The following is a 9,161-nucleotide window of genomic DNA, read 5'->3' as shown; positions in this document are numbered from 1 at the left end:
ATGAAAGATTTTAAGTCGAAAGGTTGGATACTTACCACATATAGAGCTGGAGTGTATTCTATGCATGGCTGACATCCTCTCCTTTTCTGAGATATTCATTGAAAGGTCCTTTTCCCACGGTATCCTAGGATCCTTGAAGGGGAGATTCTTTGAGATGTTTTTGTTTGTTCTTGAGATGCTGCCTGACTCCTCAAGACTTATCAGTATTCCTATGGAATAGAAATGGGTGAGAGGTGTGGAAAATTGGATAGGTTTCTTTTAACAACATATCTGATTAGAAAGAAGTGCAAAAATTGTTTTGCTGGGAAGTTGAATTTGAAGCATAATTGTTCAAAAGATACAAAAATATGACCTGATACAGTTCTCGAAGTGTTTTTTATCTAGGAGGTTTTCTAAAGATTAAATACTGCGTAGGCTTGAGAAAGTTATAAAGGTGAGTATCGTTTAGAGTAGCAAAAGGTAAAAGCAAAAATCCTGCATTGGTTGCATATTCTGAGTGATTGATGGAAGACTGGATTATTAGTATATTGATGATAAGGTGTATTTTTAGGGGACACAAAGCAGGGCATCTAAAGAAGTACAGCAGGATTTTATTTCCATTGCAGACCATGTTGGTGTAAATTCATCAATTTGTGTCAATTTCCAGGCCTTTATATCTTGAATATTTGCCAACCAGTAATAAAATTGAAAGTTAGGTAGTGCCATGCCACCTTCTGCTTTGTCTTTTTATAGTCGCCTTTATAATATGTGATTGTTTCAAATTCTAAATAAATGAGGTTTAGACTGAATGATTTATGAATGTATGTTTGGAATTTCTGAAACAGAAAAAGAAGCTTAGGAGGGAGGTGCATCTTGAAAGTATTGATTTTCCCTGATTGGGTGAAATGGAGGGTAGACCATCTATTCACTTGTTTGATTTGACCATGTTGTTAGCAAAATTATGTTGAAAAAGATCTTTATATTTACTTATGATGTTTACCCTAAGATATTTAAACTTTTCTGAAAAAATGAACTGATTGATGTTCAGTTTCTTATTGTGTGCTAGAGAGTTCAATAGAAAAAGCACACTTTTATGCTAATTGATTTTGAGCCCAGGGTATCTTCGGAAATTTTCTGTGCATATTAAGGACTAATGGTAAGTATATTTGTGAGTCTGATAAATACAGTACCATATTATCTGTTGCCCTGCAGTGGGCTGGCGGACTGCCCGGGGTTTGTTTCCTGCCTTGCGCCCTGTGTTGGCTGGGATTGGCTCCAGCAGACCCCAGTGACCCTGTAGTTAGGATATAGCGGGTTGGATAATGGATGGATGTATATCATCTGTGTATACTGATTTTTTCTGTCTAAGTCATTCTCTGATAATCCCCTTAATCGCTGATGTATTTTGAAAATGGTTAGCCAGTGGCTTAAAGGCTAGGGAAAAAAGCAATGGTGATAAAGGGCACACTTGTCGAGTCTCATGTTCTGGTTTGAAGTAGTTTGAGTTCATGTTGTGAAGACAGACTGAGGCTTCTGGACTCGTGTAAAGTAATTTTAAAAATGCACATATGTGTTGGCCAAACCCAAATATGTGCAGTGTGGTGAATAAAAAGTCCCATTCATCTCAGTCAAGGGCTTTCCCTGTGTCCAAAGATAATAAGATCTCTGATGTGTTAGACTTTGTGGATGAATATATTACATTAAACAAATAACAAAAATTTGAAGGTAGCTTTTCAGCCTTTAACAAATCTGGTTTGGCCTTGTGAAATTATGTCATTCAGAAGTGAAATTGGACTGTATGATGCACATTATGATAAAACATATTTCTTTTGAAGCTAACTTTGTTGAATATATCTTAAAAAAATTCCACTGGGTTGACATCAGGGCCTGCAGTTTTCCTACTCTGGTGTGTGTTTACAGCATCCAGTAGTTCTGAGAGTGTCTGAGGTTTGTCCAGTTCCTCTACACTAAGAGTTCCCAGCTGTTGTATTTGCATTACATCAAAGAACTCCTCAGATTGTGACTCGTCTTCTTTAATCTGAGTAGAACATAAAGACTTATAGAACTTGCAAAATGTGTGAGTTATATTTTTATACTCCATTACTTTATCTCCAGTTGTGCTGCTAATTTCTGTAATTATATTGCAGACATCCTGCTTGTGGATTGCTGAGCTAAGATAGTGACTTTTATCCTTCTCTCCATATTCACAGTAATGATGTTGCGAGTTAAAGATTGAGTTATTTAGATTACTTTGTTGTCTAGCTGTTAAATGCTGATTGGAGAGCCTGTCTTTTAGTGTAAAAAGCCTAATTTGGAGATCTGGTGTATTTTGTATCTTTTATGGAGATTGTAATGTTCTTTTCTTATTCATTTTGCTATTTCCCTGTTTTATTAGACTCCACAGCTTAAAGATCTCCACTGTCTGACTGAGTATAGACTTTGCATAATGTACACCTCCAAATGTTTTACTTAGGCTTGAATATTTTATGACAAAGGACAGTAAGGTTGTCCAGTGGTGGCATCTGCTCAATCACAGATCCACTGTCCTGCACTCACTTTCCATGTGGAGTTTTCCAGTTCTTCCAGTTTCTTAGTGAATTTCCTCCTGTCCATTCTACATCTCCCACATCCTCACATTTCAGTTTGATTAATTGGTGGAAATTCCAAATTGTCTCATTGTAACTGCTAGTGTGGGTCTGACTGATAACTAATAGACTGTCCAAGGTAGCACACTCTCTGATGCCCAGTTCTGCCAGGATTCATTTATGAGAAAGGTCTCATCCAGCAGAGTCAGAACTCTTCACACACATTTCTGTGCCCAGACAGACCAAACGTATCCAACCTAATTTATTTAGCACAGACTCACATTAAACAGACCAGCGCCATCTAGTGTACTAAAGTACTAAATGAAGCAGCTCCAGACAAGTGGGTTGTGTCTTTAGTTCAAAGAAAGTAGGTGGGCACAATGTGTCACTCAACACTGTGTAGTCCAATCCAGACACAGAGGTGACAGTTGAAAAAGTGAGGGAGAGCCAACCTTCACTTTGGTTTATGGTTCTATGCTCATCTGTTTTTGGTGTTTCCTCCTAGAATTCATTCTTATTACTGATGCATGAATTCCCTCTCTACACCCATGCTGACTGTGAAATTTTTCAGCCAGGGTTCGTTCCCTGGATGTTGTTCAAAGTCTTATTTCATTTCATTTTTGTTTATTTTTTATGTTAATGTTGGTTTTGTTGAGTATCTGCATTATTAATTGTTTATGATTTTGTCTATAAGCTGCATGAATGTGCTCTTCAAGTTTGTTGAGTTCTTGTCTTCTTTTGGCTGTGCCTTATGCTTTTGTGATTTTCTGGATTTCTCAACCTGTGATTTGTTTTTGAACAGCTCTCTTTAGATTCTGTTTTGAAACTTTGTTTGCTTTGGATTGCCTTGTTTGGCTTAAAGGAGTGTCTTTGTATTTGGAATACTAACCTCATTTCCTCAGTCTTATGTAGACTAGTGTGTGGTATAAGCAGAACTTCTGATCACTGTGTCACTATTGCTCCTCAGCTTTGTACCTAAGTCTTTAAGTTGTACTGCAGAGCTGGTGGTGTGATCCAACCTCTTATAATTTTTCACTTAGAACTGGACACATCTGACAACGACAACTTGATCCTTCTTTTCCTTCTCTGGCCAAGAGCCTATCCACACAACCAGGGAGGTTTTCCATATGTGTAGCAAAAGCCAAAACATCATATGAGACTCTCTGTATCTGAAGTAAAGCTTCATCTAAATACCCTAATAAATAAATCCCATATTATCATTTCTTCCTCATTCTAGTGGCTGGTTAGGAGGTGACTTTTTAGTGCTTCTCATCCTCACCTTCTATCACAGAATTATCTGAGTCACTGTCCAGATGTGCAAAGATCTGAAAACAGCAGAACACCTCCAGCTTTGGGGTTGATGATCCTGGACAGCAGGCACCTTTTACTTTCCATTTACTTCACACACAGAACCCAATCCCCCCTAAAACTGAGGTGTCATCATACAAGTATAAGTCATAGTTACAGTAGAAACTTCATTAGTCATAATGTAAAGTTCATAAAGGAAGTAGAAATACATCAAACACGGAAATAAAGGGCCAACTCTGAACTTTACAATGAAAAAGAGATGGCGGGTAGAAAAATAAGCAATGAGACCATTAAATTAAATTACATCTGAAGTCCCTTGACCAACACCTAGAGCCTCTTGTTTAATATTTCCATCTCACAGGTCTGACATGGTGATGTCTGACAACTTAAACTAGAACGCAATTAATATACACCAGTCTCTTGTCCAGAAATACTTTTATTTTCACACAATTACCTTCTAACACACACAAGTTTAATCCGCTATAAAAATACATTTTCTTCCTCTTCCTCTTCTTCATTCCTGGTGTGTGTTGTCCTATGCCACTCCTAACCTCAGGCTGAGCAGGAGATGCCCTTTTTAAAAGCAGATTTTTATAAAAACATCTAGGTCAAATTGAGTCCTTACAAGACAGAAGAGCTCTCCCCCAGCAGCTCCAGCCAATGGCTCTCAAGATCATTTGCAAGGATGCCTTTTATGACTACATATCTCATAAAGTCAGGCAGTTGCCATAATGGCAGCATCAGCAGAGTGATGATGTTACTCGGCATAACAGGGGGAGCATATTGTCTGGGTTGCAGTCTGCAACTGACCTTCCTTCTTCAAATATAGTAACAACAATCACTCCAGCCAATTGAAACTCTGCTTCACAGCATCAAAATAGCAACAAATGTGTCTTGTGACTCGTAGTTCTTATTGGGTGACTCAATTAAATATTTTGCCCTATCCAATCAGATCTCTGTGGAGAAAGAGATGGAAAAAAATGAGAAGAGCTTCACTGCTCTGATATGGTGCATCGAGGAAGCCCACAGGAAACTGACTGAGAGGATCAGAGAACAAGAAAAGAAAGAAATGGAGAAGGCTGAAGGAGTCATGGAGCAACTGGAGAAGGAGATTCAGGTGCTGAAGAGGAGAGAAGCTGAGCTGAAGGAGCTTTCAGAGACCAAGGACCATCTCCAGTTCCTGCAGGTGAGAGCGACACTTCACTGGGATTCTGATCAGACTTTGGTGTGTGGGACGTGAGATCATTTAGACTGAAATTTATGACAAGAACAGGCAATCCAGCACAGCATAGTTTGTCATTTCATATTTCCTTAATATTTCAAATATTCTGTTTACAAATATCTCAAGGTTGGTAACTTTATGTACATGACAGACAGATGAATCTACAGCTGTCTATATGAAAATTATTTTTCTGAACTATTAAAGATGACATCTAATAAAGGATGGTGCCAACTCTTTTACCAGGCCACCTTCTAATGTCTCCATCCTTAAACTGATGACATTCAAATCCTTCAGCATTTCCTCACAGCTCAGACCCCACAATCCAGTCTTGTCTCTCATTCTTCTCGTGTGCTCTTATCTCACACTTCACCCCATAGTCCTGATGTCGACTGTGTTTTGCAGACGTTAGGCAGATACTCTTCTTGATTTACACTCCACACATGGTGGTTGCTATATAGCCCAGCTTCCCCTTAGCTTTTTCTACTTTGTGTGGTTGATGATGGTGATGAAGACACAAAGGCTCCCAAGATTTCTTCACAAGTCACACTTCTGAGCTGCAGACCTTCAACTGTATAATCATACTGAAGAGCTTTCTCCCTACATGTCTTAGTCTTTACATTTCATTTAATTAAGTTTGGCTCAGAATCATAAAAAGCCCAATGCCTTGTTTTGTATGCCAAGTCAATTCTGGACCTACCTGACCCCTCAGTCCCTTTATCTTGACTCACCTCTCATGGAGTCCTGTGTGAAAAGCTCATTGATAGTTAAGGTCGATAATCTCTGATGCTCCACTACACTCCACCAAATATTCTCTCATAAACAACCAACAAGTCAATGACAGGCGTTCTCACCATCAAAACTCCAGCTGACTGTCCACCTGATCACTTATCCTTATTTTAGAAGAGCCCCCTCTTATCAGCATTACTTACTTTTTAATGTCTCCTTTGTGAAATGTCATCCCCTCTTCTCTCCTGATGCAGACTTTCTCATCTCGCTGTGTCCTTCCTGCTGATGGAGACTCGCTGAGCTTCACAGTCACTGCTGATTTCTCATCTGAGGACCTGAGAAAGGAGGTGTCGGGTCTGAAAAAGCATCTGGAGAAGATCAGCCAGTGGATCATAATGAGAAGGACTCCATCAGGTACAGCGTTTGGTGACATTGTGTCTGTTATTGAAGTCCATTAGGAGGACCAGAGTGACAATAAGAAGACACTGAAAAAGGCCTGCTCTTTAAAATTTATCTGTCATCCTTTCTTGTGAAGTATTTTTTTTACTATATAGTGTCTTTCACAATCATTAGCTGAGTGAAAACAAACTGTCTAAACAATCAGCTGTGTTGACTTTGAAATATTGTACACATTATAAGACTTCCATATACCCTTTTAAAAAGTTATTTTTTTACTTAACTTTGGGATTCTTTTAATTTCTTTTGTTTTCCTCCACTTAAGATTAATTAATAGAAATGTATTTTAAAATGGCTAAGCCACCTCAGTGCACAAATGAATTGTTTATTTGAGAACAGTGAAGTCATTAATAGAATCAAATTGAGCTCAGCGTCAGTGCTTTATAATATCAGAACATCTGAATCTGCCCCTCCTGTCTTTGGTGTCCATTACATTCTGCTGGATGGAGTCCACATTAAAAGTTCACGTTCATCCATTTTCAGCTGTGCTCCCCCTGGGCTCTCGTGTTTTATATGATAGCTGTTGTTTGATCAGAAGTCATGTCTCCCACTGACATTTAAAAGGATTTTAAAGACCAAAAGCATTTTATTTGATATACAGTGGAACCTCGCTTCACAGCAATTTCCCCCATAGGATTGTATGTAAATACAATTAATTTGTTCCAGACCGTACGAACTGTACGTAAATATATATGTAAATATGTAAATACATGTAAAGATTAAGCACACATATAGTTGATTACACCATAGAATGCACAGTGTAATAGTAAATTAATGTAAAAACATTGAATAACACTGACACAAAACACCCAGGCTCCATCTCTCTCGCCCTCTTGCTCTCTCTCTCTCTCTCTCACTCTCTCTTTCACTGTCTCTCTCACTCGCCTTCTTGCTCTCTCTCTCTCTCTCCTCTCTCTCTCTCTCGCTGTCTCTCTCGCTCGCCCTCTTGCTCTCTCTCTAGAGCTTTTCTCGATTGCTAAGACACATTCCTGGAAAGCTGCTCTCCTTTTCCCTAAACTGTGAACACAAAACCCAATTTTCAAGCTACATTCACAAAACCTCTGACTCTTCTTGCAAAACCAAACTTTCACCCCAAAACAGTTCAATCTGTGCTCAAAACTGAACTATGCTGTCAAATCCTGCCTCAAGTCAATCTAAATGAAATACTCTACTGAGTAGTCACTAAACACTACATAGAAAAAGGACAACACAATGCTCAGGACATGAAGCGGTAGAAATAAATGTTTCTTTAGGCTAAATGCATGTTGCAAAACAAAATACCTGGGCATTGTTAACACTTGTACATAGAAAAAAGAATTTACAAAAAAACAGAAATTCTGTGCATTTACATGGAGCACTTGTACGTAAAAATATACAAATGAAGTACAAAGAGAAGAAGTGCATTACTCCACAGCCACAGCATCATTTCTCCGTATTGGGTCAGGCCACAGGACTTCATCTACATCACAGGCCACATTTTCTCTGACCAGGCAACGGAGGAAAAAAACCCTGGCATGCCGTATCCACCTCCACACCCAAGTCACCACAGGCCAGTTCCATGGCTTGCAGGAGATTTACCCTGGTATAAGGTTGGCATTCATATACCTTCCACCGCCATGAGGAGAAGAATTCTTCAATGGGGTTCAGGAAAGGGGAGTACGGTGGAAGGCAAAGATTGATAAAACCTTGGTTCATATTGAACCACTCTCTAACCTGGAGGCCTCTGTGAAAACTCACATTGTCCCAAACAACGACATACTGTAGATGGGCTGCTCATCCTGCTGCCCTAACAGAGCATCTCGCATGGGATTGAGGAAAATGAGGAGCTGGTGAGTGTTGCAGGGCCCTAGGTTGGCCTGATGGTGGACAACACCATGATTGCTGATGGCAGCACACAGTGTGACATTGCCACCACGCTGCCCAGGGACACCAACAATGGCCCGTTGGCCAATCGCACTACGGCCTCTCCTTCTCCTTTTGGTGAGATTAAACCCAGCTTCATCCATGTAGATGTATTCATGGAGTTTTTCCATTGCATCCAGTTCAAAAACTCTCTGTAGGAATAGATATAAATTTTTTTAAGTGATGTAGGCCAGCTGCAGTAAATCACTACTTACAGTAACCAACATTTATGTGTCTGGATACTGGATATACCAACCTGTACATACTGGAATCTTTGCTCTTTGACTCTATCAGAGTTGCGTTCAAAGGGCACTCTGTACAGAAGTTTCATGCGCAGTCTGTCGCGCTTGAGGACACGGTCAACAGTAGAGAGGCTGACACTGTCAATACCCTCAAAATGCACATGGTCCTCAATGATCCTCAGCTGAATTTCATGCAGTTTAATGGTGTTGTTCTCACGGACCATGTCGACAATTAGGGTCTCTTGGTGTGGGGAGAACATAGATGTCCTACCACCCCCATGTGGCAGTCTTTCAATTCTACAAAAAGAGAACATGCACTTACAAAAATACATACATGGAATAGGCCTACAAACAGTCAGACTAACCCTCCATTACAATACCACAGTACACTGGCACAGTGATGTACTGAAACATGTTTACTGTGGTACAGTATAAAGTACAGTCATTGTACATATGGAATTGTTGTCATCATTTACATACTATCATGTCAATAAAGGTAACTACCTGTTCTCTTCTCTAAATCTTCGGATTATGGTGGACACAGTGAATCTACTGATGTTTGGTTGTACCCTTAGTCCAGCCTCCTTCATTGTCATACCATCGACAAGAACATGGTCAATCACAGTAGCTCTGATTTCATCAGATATTACTGTTCTTTGTCCTCGCTGACCACCTTGACCTGCTCGACCTCCTCTCACACGAACTCCTCTTCTTAGATTTCTATCCATTGTAGTGCCTCAC

At 39.6% G+C, this 9,161-nt stretch overlaps 1 protein-coding gene across 1 annotated transcript in view; it reads right to left on the bottom strand.

The window, feature by feature from the left end:
• Positions 1 to 9,161, bottom strand: part of LOC120528477 (zinc finger protein 502-like) — a 691,287-nt gene that overhangs the window by 245,706 nt on the left and 436,420 nt on the right. The gene's annotated exons all lie outside the window — the stretch shown is intronic.

This window comes from Polypterus senegalus, chromosome 4, assembly GCF_016835505.1.
Source record: "Polypterus senegalus isolate Bchr_013 chromosome 4, ASM1683550v1, whole genome shotgun sequence".
Taxonomy (NCBI): domain Eukaryota; kingdom Metazoa; phylum Chordata; class Cladistia; order Polypteriformes; family Polypteridae; genus Polypterus; species Polypterus senegalus.
This window is presented reverse-complemented; position numbering and strand designations above follow the sequence as displayed.